Source organism: Panthera onca, chromosome C2 (assembly GCF_046562875.1).
Source record: "Panthera onca isolate mPanOnc1 chromosome C2, mPanOnc1 haplotype 2, whole genome shotgun sequence".
In the NCBI taxonomy this organism is placed as follows: domain Eukaryota; kingdom Metazoa; phylum Chordata; class Mammalia; order Carnivora; family Felidae; genus Panthera; species Panthera onca.
The window spans coordinates 47,458,152-47,480,363 of record NC_138347.1 but is presented as its reverse complement, the minus strand read 5'-3'; the positions used below and the strand labels follow the sequence as shown (position 1 = coordinate 47,480,363).

Below are 22,212 nucleotides of genomic sequence, written 5' to 3'. Positions count from 1 at the left end.
TAAATTTTTTTTAATATAGGTTTATTTTTGAGAGAGAGAGAGAGACAGAGCACGAGCAGGGGAGGGCCAGGGACACAGAATCCGTAGAAGGTTCCAGGCTCTGAGCTGTCAGCACAGAGCCCGATGTGGAGCTCGAACTCATGAACTGTGAGATCATGACTTGAGCCGAAGCCAGACGCTTAACTGACTGAGCCACCCAGGCGCCCCTCACTTGACTTTTTAAATGTGACTGCCAGAAAAATTTAAATGTGACTCAGTATATTTCTACTGAGTTGGCTGCTATAGAATCTTCATATGAAAATCTGTTCATTATTTGGATGGATTGTGGCTTAAGATGTACACCCTTGATAATTATTACTAAAAAAAGAGAAAATATATAATTTGGCTGGAAAGGATGTTAATTATATCCCAACATCTTTTTATAAAAATCCACTGCAGTGTTTACTTCTGCCAGTAGTCAAAAATGTCTTCAAAAAAGGGGGTATGCATTTTGATCTATTCTTTGCTTCCTATCCATATGCTAGATAGTTGTATTATTTGGCTAAATGTTGTAAATTAGCTAATCTTGTCACAATCCTGCTGGTCTATCAAGAAGCCTCACAATTTTGTATAAGAGAAAAAGATTAAGAACCCCCCACATTTACAAAGATTTATAGATAGGAAAGAGTTGAAGAATGAGAAAGATAGATTAGATTTATCAAGCATAAAAGAAATGTGAAATGCACTTCTGGTTTGACACATTTGGTTTGACATTTCTCAGGTGATATAAAGGTATGAGGAAGAAAGAGATAAAAAGATCATTTTCAAAGAGTAAACATGGCGCCATGCAATTATTTCTTTCCCTTTGTTTTAAATATAGTTCCTGGGACTTTTATTGCAGGCAAAACCCAGAGTAGTCTGGAGGCAAATTAAAGAAAGTATCTGACAGTATTACTGAGGCCAAATACAGTATGCTCAATTATTCAAATAGTTTGTTATTCTTTCTGGCTATGGTCATACTGAGATCTCTTGTTTCTAGGTCATTACTCAATGACAACAGGGAGAAGAAGAGTAGAAACAAAATGGAGAAGATTGCCCCAATGAAGAGACACTTGTCACTGGGGAACATACAAATGCCCATTACAGTAGTCCCTTCCCCCTTGTCCATGGTTTCTCTTCTGGCACTTTGAGTTATCCACCCTCCAGAAGCAAATGATCCCCCTTTTGACATATCATCAGAAATTGGTAGTAGCCTAACACTCTGTCACAATGCCTATGTCATTCACCTCCGTTCATCTCATCGCACGGGCATTTTATCATCTCATGTCCTCACAAGAAGGAGGAAGACAGTACAATAAACTATTTTGAGAGAGAAACCACATTCACATAGCTTTTATTATAGTGTATTGTTATGACTGTTCTATTTTATTATTAGTTATTATTGCTAATCTCTTTCTGTGCCTAATTAATAGATTTGACTTTATCATAGGTGTGTATGTAGAAGAAGAAACATAGTATATATATAGGAATCAGTCCTATCTGTGGTTTCGGGCAGGCACTGAGGGTCTTGGAACATATCCCTCATGGGTAAGGGGGGACCACTGTAAACCCAGTGTTGGATTAGTGAAATTTGTTTAAATGTAAACCATAATATTCTCTTAACCTGTACATCCATCCATTTCTTTGCGGTTATTTGAGATATATTTGATTTTCAAGCCACAGAAGGCTTCCGTTGTCTCAGTCAAGGCTGCTGTTTGCAAAGGGGTTATTGGCTAAAACTGGACTTGTGAGTATCCTCGATCACGGACTTATGTGGTTTCTACAGTTATTTGTAATTGAATTACACACCATCATGGAGGAGTGAGCGTGCGTGTGCGGGAGGAGTGAGTGGGTGTTGAGAGAGGGAGGAAAGGGGAGAGGAAGTGTCTGGCCTGAGTATAGAGGCCTTCCTACTGCCTGGATCAGGAGCGAGACACCCTGTAACTTGATTCTTCTCTAAGTACCTCCAGGAATAACATAATTTCATTAAAAAGCAGTCATTTTTAAACTTGGGGGGAAAAAGCCTTTTTTTTTCCCAGAGACAAAAAGCATTCCTGTTCATTAGTTGTAAGAGTAACACTTGGCAATTTAAGCCCACCATTTTGGTAACATTTTTCTGAAACAGTACCGTCAACTACACTGGAAAAGCTAATAATAAAATCTGTGTTCTGCTACTAATTGGCTGGGTGGCTTCAGGAAACCTGCTTTACTTCTTTGGGCCTCCATTTCCTTATCTGTCAAAGGAAAGGTTGGATTACCAGAGCTTTTAAAAAATTAATCCCTACTGCTAATTCTGCCCTTAGGTTCCCTGTCCACAAGGGTGGTTGGGTGGCCGTAAGGGAATGTAGGGAGGTGGTTTGAAGTACTCGGAACAAACTTAGAAAACCAGTGCATTAGTCGTCTGCGCATCTTGTTAAAATGCAGATTCTGACTCAGTAGGTCTGGGGTGAGGCCCAAGTTTCTACACTTCCAATAAGATCCCAGGTAATACCGATGCTACTGGTCCATGTGCCACACTTTCGGTAGTGAGGAGCTAGGTGATTTTCTCCCCACCCCCACCCCCACCCCAGCCTTCTCATTCAACAGATGAAAGTGGGTCCTACACAGGCAAAGTGATTTTCCCAAACTTAGACAATAATCGAGTGGTTCACCCCATATAAGAATTTCTGGTATTATCACTAGCAGTTTGATGACAATGTCACTTTCTACGTCTCTTCTATCCTTTCCAATGCTAAAACTTTGGGTGATAATACTTTGTGGCTTCACATTTCTCTGGAGTCACTCTGGACTCAGTATTTTGGCCATACTATCTCATTCACTCTCACAGTTTTATGTCAAATCATATGCAGTAGTTGCTAGAAAAACTAAATTTGGCAGATAAACTAATTTTCAATTCATTGCCTTAATCTCGGATAGAACGAGCCTTGGAGGTTTATGTTCTGTGCATGGAGAGAAAGTAAGAGTCCACTAAGGACAATGCCTGTTTTCTGATTCCATGAATTTTGACAGCTGTCTGTTAATGCACTTCAGGAGATCAGCTCTAGCAAAGGTTTTTAGACTATCGGGGCCACTTAAGATTAGCCATCAGTTAATACCACTAGATCTTTTGCATTCTGTGTGTTATTGCCTTTAAGGAGCTAATGACAATAATCTGGTTGCTTTCTGTTAGATGAATACTCCTCTCCTGAGGTTGATTTTTTTCCACCCAGGACGCACATCGCTAGGTATGGACACATTTTTGGTTGTCACAACTGTGGGGGCAGTGCTACTGGCATCTAGTGGGAAAAGGCCATGGGTGTTTCTAAAATTCCCACACTGTACAGGACAGCACCCCACAATAAAGAAATATCTGGCCCTAAATGTCAACAGTGCCAAGGGTGAGAAACCTTATGCCAGACTGATGTGGGCAGGAAGAATTGGACATAATGATTGCAGAACTCCATCACAGGCTCTTTGGATGTATTTGACCAAATTCTTTATGCTCCCAATGCATTATTTTCCTTCAGAGAAAAAGTAATGATAACACAATAAACCGTCTGTGGTATGCTGGATACTGGACCCCCAAAATGTCCATGACTTAATCCCTGGGGCCTGTGAATATATTACTTCACATAGCAAAGAGGATTGTGCAGATGTGATTAAGTTAAGGATCTTGAGATGGGAAGATTATCTTGAATCGTTTGGATGGGCCCAATTAATTACAAGCATTCTTATAAGAGGGAGGCGGGAAGGTCAGATTTCAGATTTTTAGTGTATGAGAACACAATATGCAGTTAAACCTATAGTTATTTGGAACATTTTTCTCTAAGGGCATGGGAGGCACTTTGGGGTTTTGCATGAACATCAATGAGCATACTGTTGAAGACGCCGGTGGGCCTAGCGGCTGGTTGAGAGACTCAAGCTAACTTTCTCTGTGCCACTTTCACAGGCAGTTTTTGGGCAAAAGAATTCATCAGGTATGTCAGAAAATGCAGAACATTGTGGCAGCGGCTGTACAGTTATTCATGAAATCTCCAAAATGACAAACCTTTGCTGTGCTCTCACTTAAAACGATTTCATTGATTTTTACAACAACCATATTAAGTTACTTGTTAAGATGATTATTATAAGTTTCTTACCGAAGCCTCACTGTAGTGCTGCTTTTCAGTTTGAATCCCGAATAATGATGGTATCAGGTTTTTTCTGGTCCATATCAAGTATGTCTGTAAGCAATTAGATGGCATCCAGAGTGCAGCATGGAGTCTTACAACTGTAACACACAGTATATGTATTCATTGGTGTGCCAGCATGCACAGCAGCAGCCTCCTGCCCAGTCACAGCTCCCCATACCCCTCAGCTCATGGAGTGCAACTGCCTCATCTACCTCTCCCCATTTGTGAAATGTCACAGTTTAGAATCATATAGTCCACACTACTACTACTACTACTACTACACACACACACACACACACACACACACACACACACACACAGGAGCAGATGAGCATAACTAACATTTGCATAGTGCCTAATAGCCCACCAAGGGCTCTTCACCTCCATTCTACAACCCTTAGCACATTGTTGTTACCCATATTTCACAGATCAGGAAATGGGACTAAAAGAACCCCAGTGATATGTCTAATGTCAAAAAGGCAGTGGAGACAGGCGGGCCTTGAATTTTCTTTCTCTGACTTAGCCATCACGGGTCCACCTGCTGTTAGGTGGCCCCACTGCATGTGGACTTTGAGACACGTGACAGGTGTAGAGCTCAGCCACAGTCATCGTGGTGATCACACTGAGAACTTAGAGCAGGGGAGTTTTACCATGTGGCCCTGTCAGCTGCCCTCTAATGTTCTCCTGCTTTTAAGACTTTCTGTCTCTGCCTTTGGACCTTGGGAGATCTCCTCTTGGAGATCTTCACAGTTCTTAGTCTTGGGAAAGTAAGTTATTTCTCTGGCTTCTGGCTTTAGTATACAGCCCTCTCCCCAGGGTCCTCTGGTTCTTACTTTGTGGACCCTTTTATGAACTTACGCTCTCTGAAATCTATTAAATAAACCAATATGAAGTGAAATAAGTGATTAGCTACTTAATTGTTCTCTTGCTTCATTTTCATATATTGTAAAAAGGCTTATACTAAATGCTAAATATGTATCACTAAAATTATATGGTATTGTGGTAAATTCTACAAAAAGCTCAATGCAGGTCTTTGGTAAAAAAAACGTAACCCTTCATTCTACTATTGTTTTAAAGATGCAACATGTTCTTTAAATTCATTTTGCCTTTTCTGGGAATTTGTAGGATCAATTTAGGGCTACATGGTTAGTTCCAATAAAGCGAGGTTGTGAAGTTTTTAAAAGTAGCTACCTTTTGGAGATTTCCGTTCCAGCATTTGATAAAGAAGGATATTAGGGTGTTTATTAGAGGCAAAATTCTTTTATGTAATATTGAAAACAAAAAAGACAAAAATAAAAACACTTGTATTGTTGTAAAGGTTGCTAAGTCCCCAGTTGAGTACCTCACGTGGGTAAGGTAGACTGACTATTAGAGCCATGTTTTTTTTAATCACAGAAAACTGCCATGGTAGATGAATTAGCACTCTTACTAAGAACCTATTCAATTTATTACCATACTTCCGACTTAAATAAGCAAAATCAACATGACGTGGCCATAGGTTTTTCATATCCAGAGGTAAATTCTCCATGTTTGAATTGAAAGTAAAATCTTTTATTCCAGGTGGGAAGCCATCAGAAGAATTAGAAATAGAAAACCAATGTAGGGGAATTTTTAAGAAGACTCAAATTCTACAACACAGAGGAAAGGGGAGAAAAATGTAATATTGGCATAAGGTGTGGTGTAGAACATGTAGGGAAGGGTTAGCTTCATATCCTTTCTTCACACTGATACGTTTGTATTTGGAAAAGCTTTAAGTTCATGAGGAAACTGAGAAAGAAAGATTAGCAAGGATGGAAATAACGGCAGAGTAACTTTTATTAGAGTGTGATTAAATGAATATTACTTCATGGCTATGCTCTATGTGTAAAATAAAATCCAAAATAAAAGACTGAAAGGTGTGGCATTTGGAAGATATTCATGTTTTGAACACACCAGGAATATGCAAATTCTTATTCTTTCCTCTCAGCGCTTTGGATGATAGTACAACTGTGTTAAACAGTATCCCTTTCCATCAGCTTTTGATGCATTCTCTGCATTATTCACATTTGTCTTCTCACTGCCTGAGCTTTCACTTTAGTTGATTGACATTTTCCCTTAGAGTCTTTGTTATATTAAAAATAAATTTACTTTTTTCCTCAGAGTGAGGCATTAAACTGGTACATGCACATTTTTTTTTAGACGATGGTAAAACTTGCAAATTGCTCAGAAATATTTTCTTCATGAAGAGCATAATTCAGTTGCACGTGTTACTGGAGAAAGTGGGGAGTGAAGTGTTGCCTTTTATTCTCCCCTTCCAGCTGTAGTTACACCAACAAATAGGATGACGATCCAGTCCAAGAATATTTCCATTTCTTTTAAGAGTGAGACCTTGAGGTCACTTGAATTCTTGTACTGCCTCCCCTTCCCAGAGCCTTTTAAAATTTTGGCAGCTTTTTGCAATTAGGTAATGGAAGCACAATTCCCGTTCAGAAAATTATTCTGCAAGGTGCCAAACTCAGACATTATAAAGCAAACATACAACTCTACCGTAAGAAATGATTCTATCATAAAATAATACTGACAATTTGCAAATAGCAACAGGAAATGGGTTCTTGAGGTTTGACAATTCTCCATTTCAGTAGGAAAAAGATGGGCAACTGGTTTGAACCAAATGACAAACTCTTATTAAAGAATAGCAACTTCTCATGAAATAAGGCTTTGTGTCTCCTGGTCGCAGCATTTAGGCTCAAATGCTTGTAAATAATCCAGCAATCTTCTGACCCTCTTACTTTAGGAAGGGAAGCCGAGAGATACATTGGATCTGAATCCTGACTCTACTTAGTAGTTGGACGGCATTGGGCAGTTTGTACAACCTCTCTGAAGCCCCATTTCTCCAGATACAAAATGAGAATAATGACCCCTGTTTTCTAGGATTGTTTTTAGGGTTATAGACAATAGATGTAAAATGTCTAGTACAGTTCCAGACACCATGGAGGCTCTCGATACCCAGTGATTCAACTCGAGAAGAGAGTTCTTAAAAATTCACACTCTGCGTGTGGTCCCTGTGGTGTGGCTGGCTTGCACCATCTGCTACTGAAAGGCCTGCGTGAATGCAGGAGCACTGTAGGATTTCAGATCTGATGTCACTGAGGTGCAGTCCCAGGACCCCAACCTAGTTGACTTTCCTGAAGAGTTTACTTCATCAATTCACTTAAAAAAAATTAGCTCATTTCAGATTAAGCCCCCAAACCTGCTTTCATGAAACGTTTGAGTTTTCAGCCTGTTTTGGTCTGATAGAGACCACGTTAGAGTCTCTCCTCGCCCACATACACAGTACTTTTGCTTGGCTGAGGGCATTCACTGATGTGAAAATAATCTTTGCAACATGACAATATTGGGTTAAATATTTGGGTTCTTTTAATGTGAGCCTGTTTGAGGCCCAGTCCGAGTAACTGGAAAGAATCATTCGATTGGAAGGATTCCTGAGGGTTCATTTGGAATTACTGAGTCACTGAAGCTCAGGCTGGAAGAAATCATGTAGTCCTATCCACCTGCTTCCTGGCAGGACCACCCACTCCTTTCACAAACTAGAATTTATCCTGTCCCCCCAAGTGCTGCTGCTGAGAAGGAACTTCTGGAAGTTTCAAACACTCATGAAAGATACGTACATATTGTTCCTAGTTACAGCTCTTCCTACGTCAAAATAAAGCAAAAACTGAATGGTCTACTTGTCTTAGTATGTGAAGTAAGTTTCAATTTGTATTTTCTCTCTTGTGATTTTATTCTAATTTTTCCAACCAGGAACCTCTATCTATCTATCTACCTATCTATCCACCTACCCATCCACCCGCATACCTAACCTACCTACCTATTCATTCATTCAACAAATTATGAGTGTCCACGATGCACCAGGCCTAGGGCTTGGTATGATTTTGGCAAATACAGAAAGGAGAAAAGGATACACGTTGTCTTCTAATCCAGAGTCTCATGGGGGGAAAGATATGTAAAAGAATAACTTAAATATGATAAACATTATAATAGAGGTATGAAAAAATTCTGAGAGTACAAAGGAGAAAGGAAGTAACAAACTTGCTGGTGCTTTTCTCTCTGGATTTTTTCTGGAAAAAGCATCTTTCATTCAGAAGATAACAATTCTTTATTCTCCTTTATGTACGTAGAAGCATATATCACAACCCTTAAAGTCAGAAAGTTCTTCCTTCTGTAACACAAGTCCCTTGTGCAGGAGGGAAAGTGGGAAGGGAACTCACGCTGACTGAGTGGTAAGCACAGAAATGTTGTGAGATAGGTATTATTTTTCTCATCTTCCAGATTTTATTCACCATTGAATTTCTGATGTAAGGAGGTACTCAGTGAATAGTGCTGAATGGGTGAAAGAGGAAACTGAACATCAGAGAGGTTAAGTGACACATCTGAAGTCACAAAGCTAGTAAATTCTCATATATTCTGTGGTCTTTACACAACTCTAAGCCACTAAAGCCTTTTCCAATGCTTTTGGAATTGGTGGAGATGAACATCAGATTATATTTCTTTGTATAAAAGGTCCTCCTACACTTGGTCAAATCCAGTAGCTTCCTTGTGTTATTCCCTATAAAACTGCAATTAATTAGTTGACAGTCAATCCATTGCAGAGAGGCCTTAGAGCCTAACGATGAAGAGAACTGGCTCTGGGTTCAAATCCAGGCTCCTCTGCTTGCTAGCTACCAAAGCAAAAATGAAAACAAAAACAAACCCTGTAGTCTTCTCATCAATAAAGTGACAATAACAATAACACTTCTCTCATGGGGCTGTTCTGCTGATAAAAATAGGTAGCACATGCAATGTCCTTAGTGTAGAGTCTGAATATAGAAGCCCTGAACACACATGGGCTAATATTCGATTGTAGCTGTCCCAAGTCTCAAGATATCCTTGAGGGTGGCGAAACTCTCCCTCAGTGACTTGTTTCAGAGACCTAACCAGGAAATTCTTTGGGTCTAACTCAAAGTGCCGCCTTCTGCTATAATTGCAAGCAGTTTCCTCAGGTTCTAGTCTCTGAGGAAATATGGAGCAGCTGGTCCTTCATATTCTTGATGGCTTTTACTAAGCCAGCCACACTTCAGAGTTTTTGTTTCTGAACTAAATTACTCCCAAGTCAGAAACTCTTTCTACATAAACCTTTTTTTCCCTCCCTCTAATCTTCCAGTCTCCATTGGACCCTTAAGGAACATGGCCGTTGGGTGTGAAAATTTTGCAGATGGAAAATGCAGAGATTTTTCTTAGAAAATGGAGTCTACAATTGCTGACCTAGTGTTACTGGAAAATCTCAGCCAGGGGTAGGCGAAGTAACAGTTGCTAATGAAGTAACTCAGAGATGGAAACTTCTCTGAATATTAAAAATACACTCAATCCATATTTATGTATCTTTTGGCCACAGTAATTCATCTTGTAAATGTGTTGGCCTATTTTTCTCATTATCCCAAATAGAGACTGTGACTTGGTCACTGCCATGCCAGAAACAGATTGAACCTTTTCTGCAAGCAGAAACCAATTCGCAAAAAGAATAGAAGAATTCTGGAAAGACTTACGAAGACAATTTATCTCCTCTTTCTCATTTGACGGACAGTCAAGCAAGGCTTAGAGAGGTTAAGTAACTTCCTCCAGATCATACACCAAGTTCACGACAGTGAAATATTCTGACTTCCCTTAAGGATATTTATTTGATATCAAGAACTGCTTTTCATGTTGTTGATTTGAATAAATTAATAGGCTATTATTGACATATGAAATGAAATTGCCTAACAATAAAATGAAACTATGTTATAAAAAGACAAGGGGAAACTTTCCATAAAATATTGAACAGATGTAATATCCCCATTTTCTGGGGACTAGAAAGAGCAGATAGTTATAAAATCCTGCAGAGAGAACATAGGCAGGAAGGTTGCTCGCTCCTTCTCCTTTTCTTTGCTATTATAAAATGTCACTTCCCATGTGTCCAGCTTCCATCTGGATTGAACATGGAAAAGGGCAGTCAGTAGTAATATTATTTAATATTCTTAAACTGATTTCCCTTGGCTTTTACAATTACCTAATGACTGTTTTCAAGCACGTCTTGGACTTAGAAGATTGCAACCTTGGCTCAGAAAAGAGCAGTCTTATTCCTCAGGCTATTTTCTTAAGCTCTGAAAGCTTTAGTGAAATAATGCATTATTATGTCACATATGGTGCTCATCTCAGAATACTGCTGTAAGCTGCTGAGTTCTATATCTGTAGTATGTATCCATATGCTGGTAGAGTGAGTATGTATGTGTGTCAACATTTATATGGAGAATGATCTTCTGTGCTTTTCATCTCTCAATATTTGGGACATTTTTATTTGTAGTGGGAGAAAGAAAATCCAAACATGTCTTTCAGTATAGGAGAATCAAACATGAATCCTGAGGAGTAGGTTTATGAATAAATTATTTTGTATTTCCTAATGTGAAAAATACCATCCAATAAATTTTTGTTGGTATACTGTTATTTTTCTAAATGACCTTTCAACAACATTATACGTACTAGTAACTATTTTGATGGAGAATTTGAATAATTCTGCCACAGATTTTGTTTTTTTAATCACACATAGGGAGGAGTGAAGTTTGGAATGGCAATATAATTACCAAAAACACCCCACAACAACAATAGAAAAACGATGATCTAGTTTACTATTTGGGAGAACTTCTGGATGCCCAAAGTATTTACTTTCCTGGTTTCAAATTTTATCTTCTAGATGAGCATAGTCCTATCAACATATCCTCTAGTGCAAAGGTGTAAAATGCTTTAGCTTCCATATTCACTATTGTCTCCCTTTTCCATGGAATGAATAAGTCATGGGAATAAAAGGTGCAGCACAGGGAATATAGTCAATGATATTGTAATAGCTTTACATGGTGACAGATGATGGCTACACTTGTGGTGAGCATAGCATAATGTATAGAGATCTTGAATCTCTATGTTGTGTATCTGAAACTAATGTATCATTGTGCATCAACTATACTCAAACAACAACAACAACAGCAACAACAACACCATTAAGAAGCTACTTTTCAGGAAAAAAGCCTCCTCAAGGCCAATGAGGAAAATTTCATCCCAGCCGCTTATATTCCATGGTGTTATTGAGTCCAAGTTAGCAAGGCCAAACAATGATTGAGAAACAAACCAGCACTTGTTTGAGAATTATCACTGGCCAGTGACTCAGTCCCCAACATTTCAGACTGGGTGTTTTGGGAATTGTATGGCCTCAAGCACTGAAAGGCAAACTTGTTCACCCACATGTTGAGGGGCCAGAAAGCAAGGAAGATGGTAATTTGTTCCTCTGTATAAATATGTTCCACCCACTCCTAGCCACAAGTGGGAGTGAAGGATGGGGCTTTTGGCTTAAAGGGTGGAGTCACATTTGTCCCCCTCATTTCCTTGTAGGGATGTTGGGGAGACCAGTGAGATCATGTCTATGAAGTGGATTGATTGGAATGTGCTCATGTGGTCCAATGTAAATTATGCCAGCAAGATTTTTTTTTTAATTTCCCCTTTATTTTCTCACAAGTCACAAACCATTGGCAACCTGTGCAGATTGTCCCATGTCCTTAGGTTCAAATCTCTCTGCCAACACACTCGTGGTAATTCATTTATGGTCTGTGTGTAAATAGCCAAACCCTAGCTCTTTGTCTTTCAGAACCTTCCCATAGACAGCTGGAGCTGTTCTGAGTGCGGAACTGTATGGAAAAGTACAGAGGGGCCCAGTGTCTAGCATATTCATCCTAAAGTCATATAATATTTGGGTACTCTACAGCTTGCCTGGGATGGTATTCAGAAGTTCTCTATTAGCTCAACATAGTACTGGAAGTCTTAGCCTCAGTAATCAGACAACAAAAAGAAATAAAAAGCATCCAAATTGGCAAGAAAGAAGTCAAACTTCTGCTCTTCGCAGATCACACGATACTCTACGCGGAAAACCTGAAAGACTCCACCAAAAAACTGCTAGAACTGATACATGAATTCAGCAAACTCGCAGGATATAAAATCAATGTATAGAAATCAGTTGTATTTCTATACACCAATAATGAAACAGCAGACAGAGAAAGCAAGGAATTGATCCTATTTACAATTGCACCAACACCATAAAATACCTAGGAATAAACCTAACCAAAGAGGTATAAGATCTGTATGCTGAAAACTATAAAAAGCTTATGAAAGAAATTGAAAAAGACACAAAGAAATGGAAAAACATTCCAAGCTCATGGATTGGAAGAACAAACATTGTTAAAATGTCTGTACTACCCAAAGCAATCTACACATTCAATGCAATTCCTATGAAAATAACACTAACATTCCTCACAGAGATAGAAAAAAATTTAAATTTGTATGGAACCAGAAAAGACCTTGAATAGCCAAAGTAATAGATCAGTGACATGGACCACTTTCTTACACCATACACAAAAATACACTCAAAATGGATGAAAGACCTAAATGTAAGACAGGAAACCATCAAAATCCTAGAGGAGAAAACAGGCAACAACCTCTTAGACCTCCGCTGCAGCAACTTCTTACTAGACATGTCTCCAGAGGCAAGGGAAATACAAGCAAAAATGAACCATTCGGACCTCATCAAAATAAAAAGCTTCTGCACAGTGAAGGAAACAATCAGCAAAACTAAAAGGCAACCCATGGAGAGGGAGAAGATATTTGCAAATGACATATCAGATAAAGCGTTAGTATCCAAAATCTGTAAAGAACTTGTCAAACTCAACATCCAAAAAAACAAATAATCCAGTGGAGAAATAAATTGGCAGAGGGCATGAACAGACACTTTTCCAAAGAAGACATCCAGATGACTAACAGACACATGAAAAGATGCTCAATATCACTCATCATCATCAGGGAAATACAAATCAAAACCACAATGAGATACCACCTCGCACCTGTCAGAATGGCTAAAATTAACAACTCAGCCAACAACAGATGTTGGCAAGCATGTGCAGAAAGGGGAACCCTTTTGCACTGTTGGTGCACAATGCGAAATGGTGCAGCCACTCTGGAAAACAGTATGGAGGTTCCTCAAAAAATTAAAAATAGTCCTACCCTATGAACAAGCAATTGCACTACTAGGTATTTATTAGTTCAAAATTGCTTTTAGACACCTTGTATATTTTCATGAGATATACTATAAGATGTCCTATATGAAGAAGCTATCTGAGTAAATGGAGGATTATACTTCTAAGTGATCCACAGTGACCTGTGACTGTCATGTATTAATTCAGTCCTTTTTGGTACTCTCCCTGTAAGACATGAAGCCAATTTAAAACCAGTGGCTTCCATGAAAAGTTTCCTGAAGCACATTTCTATTTTCTGCTGTCATTAGGGAATGCTGGTGAATTTCTAAATAATTGTGATATCTTGTTTTTAAGAAATATAGCAGATAACAAAATGGAGGAGAAGGAGGAAAGATTTGGGTATGGGTTTTAGAAAATAATTATTAAAAATTGGTTATGTTTACATGAATTTTGGATTTTGAAGCACAATCCGATCACATTATTGTTACTCTTAGAATAGTCATTTCTTGATGCTTACTCCTTAAATTCCTTTGCACATAGCTGCTAAACTGATGTTTCCAATGCTATTGTAATGGTATCTTTTAAAAGGTTTTATTTTCTATTTGTTTCATGTTTATAGTATACAGAAGCGAATTGCTTTTTGAATATGAGACCTTGCATCCAATGGGTTTGATAAATGCACCTCTTCATTCCAATAATAACTAATGAAAATATTATCTTTTTACTTGGCAATTATTATACCTTTTAGTCCTATTTCTTGATGTATTGTACTGACTAGGACCCCTAATATAATTTATTTATTTATTTTTAAATGTTTTCTTTATTTTTGAGAGAAGAGAACAAGCTGGGGAGGGGCAGAGAGAGAGAGGGACAGAAGACCTGAAGCAGGCTCTGTGCTGACAGCAGTGAGCCCCAGGCGGGGCTCAAACTCACATACAGTGAGATCATGACCTGAGCTGAAGTTGGAGGCTCTACTGACTGAGCCACCCAGGCATCCCTCCAATATAATTTGAACAAAAGATGGTGAGAGTAGGCATTCTTGTTTTGTCCCAAAAGCCACAAGTAAGGTTAATATTTGTAGAACTTTTTGCTAAGTATGCTCTCAGCTTAAGATAGTTTGCTGGGCACTTTTATCATCAATGGGTGTTGAATTTTACCAAATGCTTTTTTCTAAATTTATTGAATTTATTATGTAGCTTTCTTCTTTTTAATGGTAATGTGGTAAATTACAATGATTGGTTTCTGAATCATAAACCACCTTGCTTTTCTGAAATAAAGCCAATTAGGTCAGGCTAATATTGTTTATAATTTCTGTACCTATGTGTCTGCTATTTTTCTTTTTTGTAACATCCCTTTCAAGTTTTGGCATCAAGATTATGCTGGGCTGATAAATAATACAGAAGTGTCTCTTATTCTTTTTTCCTATCCCTGGAAGTGTTTGTTTTAGATTGGAGTTATTTATTCTTTAAGTTCTGTGGTAATTTATAGGTGAACTACCTGGATGTAGTTTTCTTTGTGGAAAGGTTATAAAAATAGGTCCAATTTCTTTAATGATATTGACCCGTTCAGTTTTCCTGTCTTTTTCTGTGTCTGTTTGGCAACACTTTCATATAAGTTGTCATATTTACTGGCATAAAGTGTTTTGTAATATCTTCTAATGATCTTTTTAATGTCAGCTGATAGTTTACAATGCTATTATTCTTACAACCAGTAGTAACGCCAAAAATGATTCTTCATTCTTTGAAGCTTGCCAACCCATTTCATATTGATTATCACATTTATTTATGTCATTAGATGAGACGAAATAACACTGATGTGAATCACACATTCTTTTTATCTCTGTGATTTCAAATATTTCCACTAATGGAAGTATTTCTTTAGCCACAGGGGGAGTCAAAAACTAGTTATGTTTGTGTTTGGAGGCTTGGGTGAACTGAGGTACACCACCAATATCTCATTAATGTTTAAAATATTACCTTCCAGCTGCCTTTTGTTCTTGAGATTATTCCAAGGGTGAGTTGTTAAATGTATGAACACCCTGGATGAAGAATGTGATGTTCAGTGAAGATGATAGGCAATGTTATTAACTAAAATACTTCTGGTGTCAGATATTTCAACATCAAACAGCATAACTTAGTAATTCTGTCACAGAATTCAGCATCTTTAGCTTTATTAGTAACCCATGGGTAACTTGGACAAATAACCTAACTACCTTATGGTACTTTTTCCCAGTATTTGATGGGGAGTTAATATAATTTTCCCTTTGTGCATCTCTGGTGCTCATGGCAAATAATGGAATATTGTATGTAGTACCTTCTGTTCTTGGGGTCATCCAGAAAGAAGGTCCTAATCCATGAAATTGTTAGAGGCACTCTTGATTTTTTTTTCCCCCACTCTGGGTCAAAAACAAAGCAGGAAAGATCATTATAGAAAGAGATTTCAGGGGGAGCTTCAGAACCTCAGTGTACCATAGTTCTGGCTCTTTCTGCTACATCTGCAAGGCATTCAGTCCAGCCCTCTCGTGAAGTGTCATGGGGCTGTCTGAGAAACTGATAGTGGAAAGTACATATTCCCCCAGACTACAGAGGGAATGATAGGTAGAAAGAACAACCAAACAAGAGGACATTCCTCTAATTACTACTAGACTGCCCTAAGAAGACAGTGAATTTTGAGCTTGAGAGGACTTGCAGAGGTCACTGAATCTTGTGCCCTAGTATTCCCCTAAAGAAAACTGAGTGCCCAAAGTTTAAGCAACACCTTTAGTTGAGAAACTAATGTTATTGGTATGCCATTCTTTAAGGAAAATCAGATTCCAAAATTCTAGACATGAAAACAGATAAACTAGGGTCATTATTACTTTACAAAGGGATTTCATTATTCAGTCCTCCAGTATTTATTAAGCAGCACATTCTTAATGCATTTAAGAATTGATTTAACTTACATTTTATTTTCATGCAGTTTTAGCAACACATTTTTTAAGGAAAGCAAGGTGTACTGAGAGCTCAGTCATATACTTGGGTGTTTACCAGGGCACACATGACTGGGACAATTTATGGCATTTTCCCTGATGGTGAGGTATGTGAATGTTGTTGCTTTTATTGAACAAAATGTGGAGCCTGAGCTGTACAGAGAGGGTGGGCCATGAGCTGAAGCTTTCATGTCTGAGGCAGTGGCAGGATATTGCTTTCCTTCTTGTCAGCCACACCTTCCAGACTTTTCTTTTTAAATGGATACAATACATTTTATCACAAAGGTATATTAAAAATAGAACAGAGTTGGGTGGAGTAGCAATACCACAGTCCAAAACCTTCACCTCCGAGTTGCCAGGGTGGAGTGAGCAAGGCACTCCTTGCCAAACATGTTTATCTTGGCCCACAGGACCAGCAGGGGTGGGGGTGAGGGCCCTCTCGGGCCACAGAGCTGAAGGGTTCTTCTGTTGCCTCAACTCCCTCCATTCCCAAGAGATTTCCTGTAAACAGTCCCAACAAAGGGTTTTGATTGAAAAAAATAAGGCTTATTTGGATTCATTACTTTTAGGATGTCCATTCATGAAAAACGCAAGAGATCATGAAAACTGATAGCACAAGATTATTTCTATATGCTTCAAAATATTGTGCCCTGAGATTTTTCCATAAAACCATGAAATCATTAGGCTAGGTTATGGCTAGGAACACTTTGTTAGAGATGCCTGTGTAAAATTCTCATGGAAAATTTAAATATAATAATAATAACATATATTAAGGGCTCTTCTAAGTGCTTTATATGTATTAATTCATTCAGTCCTTATGACAGCCCTGTGTGGTAGGCACCATTGTCAGCAGCAGCATCCCTATTGTTCAGATGTAGAAACTGAGGTACATCGAGGGTAAAAAACTTGCCTGTGGTAACATGATTCATAGTAAGTGGTGAAGTCTGATTTGAAACTCAGGCAGTCTGACTCCAGAACTGGGAATCTTAGCATATATGTTCTGCTACTTCTTTAAAAATGGCATATAAAATGAGGTTTGAAAAAATACCCCCAAATCAACAATTACCTCAAAATCAGAGTGAAACAAAGGTGGGAAAATAAAATAATAATAAAAAAAACAGGAAAAAAAATTTCTTTCCAAATATTGTTCGTCAAGATTTACTTTCACATATTTATGTTAAGAACTAATAATAGGGAAATTGATCAATATAGTGAATGAAAAACATATTAGTCACACGAAAGGCAAGAACTGTTTTAATATATAAGGATCTATCAAATGATTTAGACAAATTCGTGGGTGGTAGTTTCACAATGGCTTTTGAAAGGAAGAAAGATGTCCCTAATATCTGAGTCTGAAAACTCACTCAGATTCCTTTTTAGTAGAAAATGTAAAGATTTTAACTCTTAATCAAGGAGGGCAACCAAGCCCTTCTCTCTCATACTTGTCTGCCAAAGTGATACTAAACTATGTGTTGCCCATTTACTAATTACATGTAGTAATGTAGACTTATGATTTTGTACCATTTTTCACAACAAAGTGTTTCTTAAATGTTAAAAAATTTCACAAACAATGGAAGAGTCAAGAGAAAGTTTGATATTTCAAAGAAGTAAGTCTATGTCTTACTCACAAAGCATTACTTCAATAAGGCATTGAACAAAGTCCTATAAAAATCCCCAGATTTACTTTTTCAGCTATAATATTGATTTCTGGAAAGGTTGGTTGGATAAGTAGAAGTAAGAAATGTATCTTCTAAGTTGAAATTCATAGTAATGCCAGCTATAAAATAGATTTAAAAATATTAGCTACATAGATGAGTTCAAATGCCAGAAAGGGAAATCTCTGAGTAGCAGGAAATGGAGAGAACTTAAGTCATTGTAATGAGCAGTGGCTGATGCCAAGAAGGTTAAAGGTAGTAGAATGGATATAGGCCTTAGAAGCTAATATCTAAAGCTCTTTGTGCAATGGATAAATATATCCGGAATAGTTTGTCCAATTCATGAAGGGAACTAGGAAACTCTGCTCCAGAGACAGGCCTGGTATGGGGATGTGGCATGGAAACATCATCTGCTCTGAGTCATGGGTGGAGAGATTTGTGGAAACTGAAAGTACAATCTACACTTGCTGTGAGACCTGAATTTGAATAACCCAAGTAGTGTAGAAACAAAACTTCAGAGTTTAAGGTAAAGCTGGAGTAAAACTGGTGAAACTTGTAGAGCTACAGCAGAGGAAATGCAATGCTATTCCTAGAGGAAGCTCCACACATCAGGGTGTAATCAGTATGGAGGTGAGAGGCAGTTTTCACTGAGGTTGAGCTTGCAGTTGGAAATTACAAAGCACAAGCAGGAACTTACTGATTAAGAGAGAGTTAGTTGATGCAACTAATGCAAGAATTTTATTAGATAAATTAAATTCTTGATGGTATAACTATCTAAAAGAGGCTTAAAATAAGTGTAAAAATAAGTGTATTAGGAGTGATAAAATCATAAAGAAAAAGAAAATGATAAACATAAAACTCAGGATCACAGTTACTTTTGGGAAGAAGAGAGAGGGAAGAGACCAAAGAGGCACACAGCATGGATTTGGCTCCAAATCTTACCAGGGCAGTGTTACGTGCACTGGTAACAGTCCATGTTAAAACTAGATATAAAACTAATATAGGAATGTTCATGGTATTGTTATTCTTTAAACCTTACACATGTTATAGCTTTTTAAAGTATATTTAGTACCCAATAAAAAAATAATAAAATTAAAGCCTTAAAAAACACAGGTAATATTGTAAATGATGAATGCACAGCAGCAGAAACATTAGAAGTAACATTTTAAAACAAAAAAAGCACATATACTACATAAAAAAATGATTAATGATAAAAGATTGAATAAATTCATGGGAAAAATGAAGGGCATGTTGAACAAAAGGACAGATTTTTAAAAAAAGAATCAAATACTAATTATAGAAAAGACATGTTCATTAAAAATGAATATATGTTATTAAAATAAGACCCCAAGAGATGAGTTAAATAAAGCACTGGATAAACTGAAGGCATGAGGAAAGCACTAAAAAATGCAATCTGAAGACATAAAGAGAGGGAAAATAGAAGTTAAGAAAGCATAGAAGTCAGGGATGAGTAGTTTCCATACACATTTAATGGAAGTACCAAAATCTGCCTTATGAATCAAAGTAATGGTTATTTTTACATGAAACAAATGATGTCGTCTAGGAAATTTAGATACTGACATAGTGAAGAGGTTTTCAATAGCTTTGAAAATGCAGAAGTTACTAATTAAATTTTACTGCTCTGAGCTGTGGAGACTCCCTGTGGATTTGTTAGTTTTGTGTTGGGATATCCAGAGCCTTCTAGGTTTTACCATTTCTAGATTACTTGTGTCTTTTCTCTGTTAAAAGTTGTAAGGCTCTAAAGTGGGTAAGTTCCATATAATTCAATTGGTGTGTTCTATAGATAATCAACAGAATAACTAAGTTCCCAAAGTCCTGCTTCTTTCTTTTGTAGCAGGTTTAGGAGAGACAGTCTAGATAATCGAATACTTAGTTATTTCAAACTTGGGTGTACATAATTAAGAGCTTTAAGTTTTCTACTTTGGAACATCCTCTCATCAATGAAATTTTAAAATGTTTATGTTCCTTAAATCATCTGAAGAATTGTCTTTTCTTTTTTTATTAAAAATTATAAAAAATGTTTATTCATTTTTGAGAGAGACAGGGTGTGAGTGGGGGTGGGGGAGGGTGCAGAGAGAGAGGGAGACACAGAATCAGAAGCAGGCTCCAGGCTATGAGTTGTCAGGACAGACCCTGACAAGGTGAGTCTCGAACCCACGGACTGGGAGATCATGACCTGAGCTGAAGTCAGACACTTAACAGACTCAGCCACCCAGGAGCCCCTTGAGAATTGCTTTTTCTACAATACTCTCAAAGAATGTTTTGATATTACATATATCTTAATTATTACCTTTATTTTTTTATATTTAAAAAATAATGTTATTCCTATTCCTTTGAAATTATTTTCCTTTCCACTGGTCCATGTTCCTATTCTTAAAAATATTTTTTTCTTCAAGGATTTTGGTTCTGTTGTAGATTTGTAGAAAATTGTTACAAAGGAATTACACTTTTGAAACTTCTCTCTACACCTCTTTACACAGTATTTCTCCTTCTCTCTCTCCCCCTTCTTTCCTCCCTCTCTCTCTCCCATATACACATACACCCACCCCAGAAGAAATTGCATATGTCACAACTGGTGAAGGAAAGAAGACAAACAATCCAGCATCCCAAGAGGCAGTAAAAAGAGGGTGCCTTTACTAATAGACTGTGAGAATCCTCTGCTTTCTCTCTGAAAGCTGGCACCAAATGTGATTACCTATCACCATTGGACAACAGGATGACTAACTCTGATTAATATTAGGTCTGACTTTCTATGAATGGAAGAGTAATAAATGTGTAGTCCCATTCAATATATTTCATATAATCATATTTGATATGCAAGAGGAGATATGGTCATTATTACTCAATTTTTGGCACAAAAAACTTCCTATAACGGTTACAACTTAAAAATATTTGTCTTTTACGTAATTACTGCTAATGCAAGTGATATCACTTTTTATTATTTTACCTTATTTGAAAAATGAGCTCTTCAGCTGAAGTACAAAATATGTATATATTGCAAATCAAGGCAAAAATGCCAAGTCTGAAATAAACATGTGAACTATAAACCATCTTTTGTCTTGGGTCCTAGAGGTGATATACTACATATGTTTTCAAGTCAGACATTGTACAGGATTTTGGTGAACTCAAAAAGGCTCTGGGAAACTTTTTTTCCTCTTGGAATGGAGTGACATTTCTGGCTTTCTCTAGAATTCTTATTATAAAACACATCTTCCTTCTAACTCTGAACACTTGTAATTTTCTCTCTCCTACCTTCATTAAAGAGATGGAGAATGACTTACATGGTTATTATGTGGCATATCAGAGTGGAATCCCACTTTTAGTGCTACAAAGGCATATTATTCATTCATTCAACATATGCTAGCCTTAAGATAGTCTCCATCTGGAGTCTATACTATGCTTTAACAGACCTTGCTCCTGCTCAGAATCACTTTCATTCCTTTTTCATTGATCTGATAACTCCTCATCCTTTAAATTCAACTCAAATGATAGCCCAGCCTCCTTAATCTGGTGCAGAGCCTATCCCCTGTGCTCCCACTGCTCCCTTGCCTTTCTCTTTCACAGCATTTATTAATGTTTTACTATAGAATTCTGCAGCAGATAAACTTTAAAATGGTCCCTAATAATCCCTGAATCCATCCTGTTAGCAGAAATTTCCCTATTGCCTTTTTTACTTGCATGCTTTGATAAAAGAAGCAGCCATGTTGGGGAGATGCGTGTAGCAAGATTTTTTAAAGTAGCCTTTGGATAATAGCCAGTAAGAAACTGAGGACCTCAGTCTAGTAGGCCATAGGAACTGAATCCTGCCAACAACCACATGAGATTGAAAGTGAATCCTTCCCCAGTTGAGCTTTCAGATGAGACCTCAGCCCTGGCTGACACCTTGATTGCAGCCTTGTGAGAGAAATACTGAAGCAGAGGACTAGCTAAACCATGCCCATCCCTGATCCACTAGAGCTATAAGATAATAAATGTATATTGTAGATTGTATTAAGCTGCTAAGGTTGTAAGTTACTTGTTACATAAAAACTTGCACATCACCTATTTATTTATTACTTTTCCATTGGATTATAAGATTCTTCAGAATGGATGCCCTGTGTTATTTACTTTTGTATCCTCATACCCTAACACAATACCTGGCACATAGTAGCTGCTTAATAAATATTTTTTGAAGAGTGCGGTTGTGAAACAAGTACACTGACTTTGTAAAAAGGAACTCAGCTTTCTGCCACCAACTTTATAACTTCATTTCATTCAAATTCTGAACCTCATGTTTTTTTATGTGAAAAATTAGAAGTATATTAGACTTAATGTACCTCAACTCAGTTTAAGCACTT

At 37.6% G+C, this 22,212-nt stretch overlaps 1 protein-coding gene across 2 annotated transcripts in view; it reads right to left on the bottom strand.

Annotated features, from left to right (window-relative positions):
• Positions 1–22,212, bottom strand: part of COL8A1 (collagen type VIII alpha 1 chain) — a 151,819-nt gene that overhangs the window by 105,134 nt on the left and 24,473 nt on the right. Inside the window, exon 2 of one of the 2 annotated variants that reach the window (XM_060640168.3) lies at positions 4,137–4,267. The exons of the other annotated variant lie outside the window; for it this stretch is intronic. The gene's annotated coding sequence lies outside the window, so the exon portion shown is untranslated. The remainder of the gene's footprint in view (positions 1–4,136; positions 4,268–22,212) is intronic. 2 annotated transcript variants of the gene reach the window in all.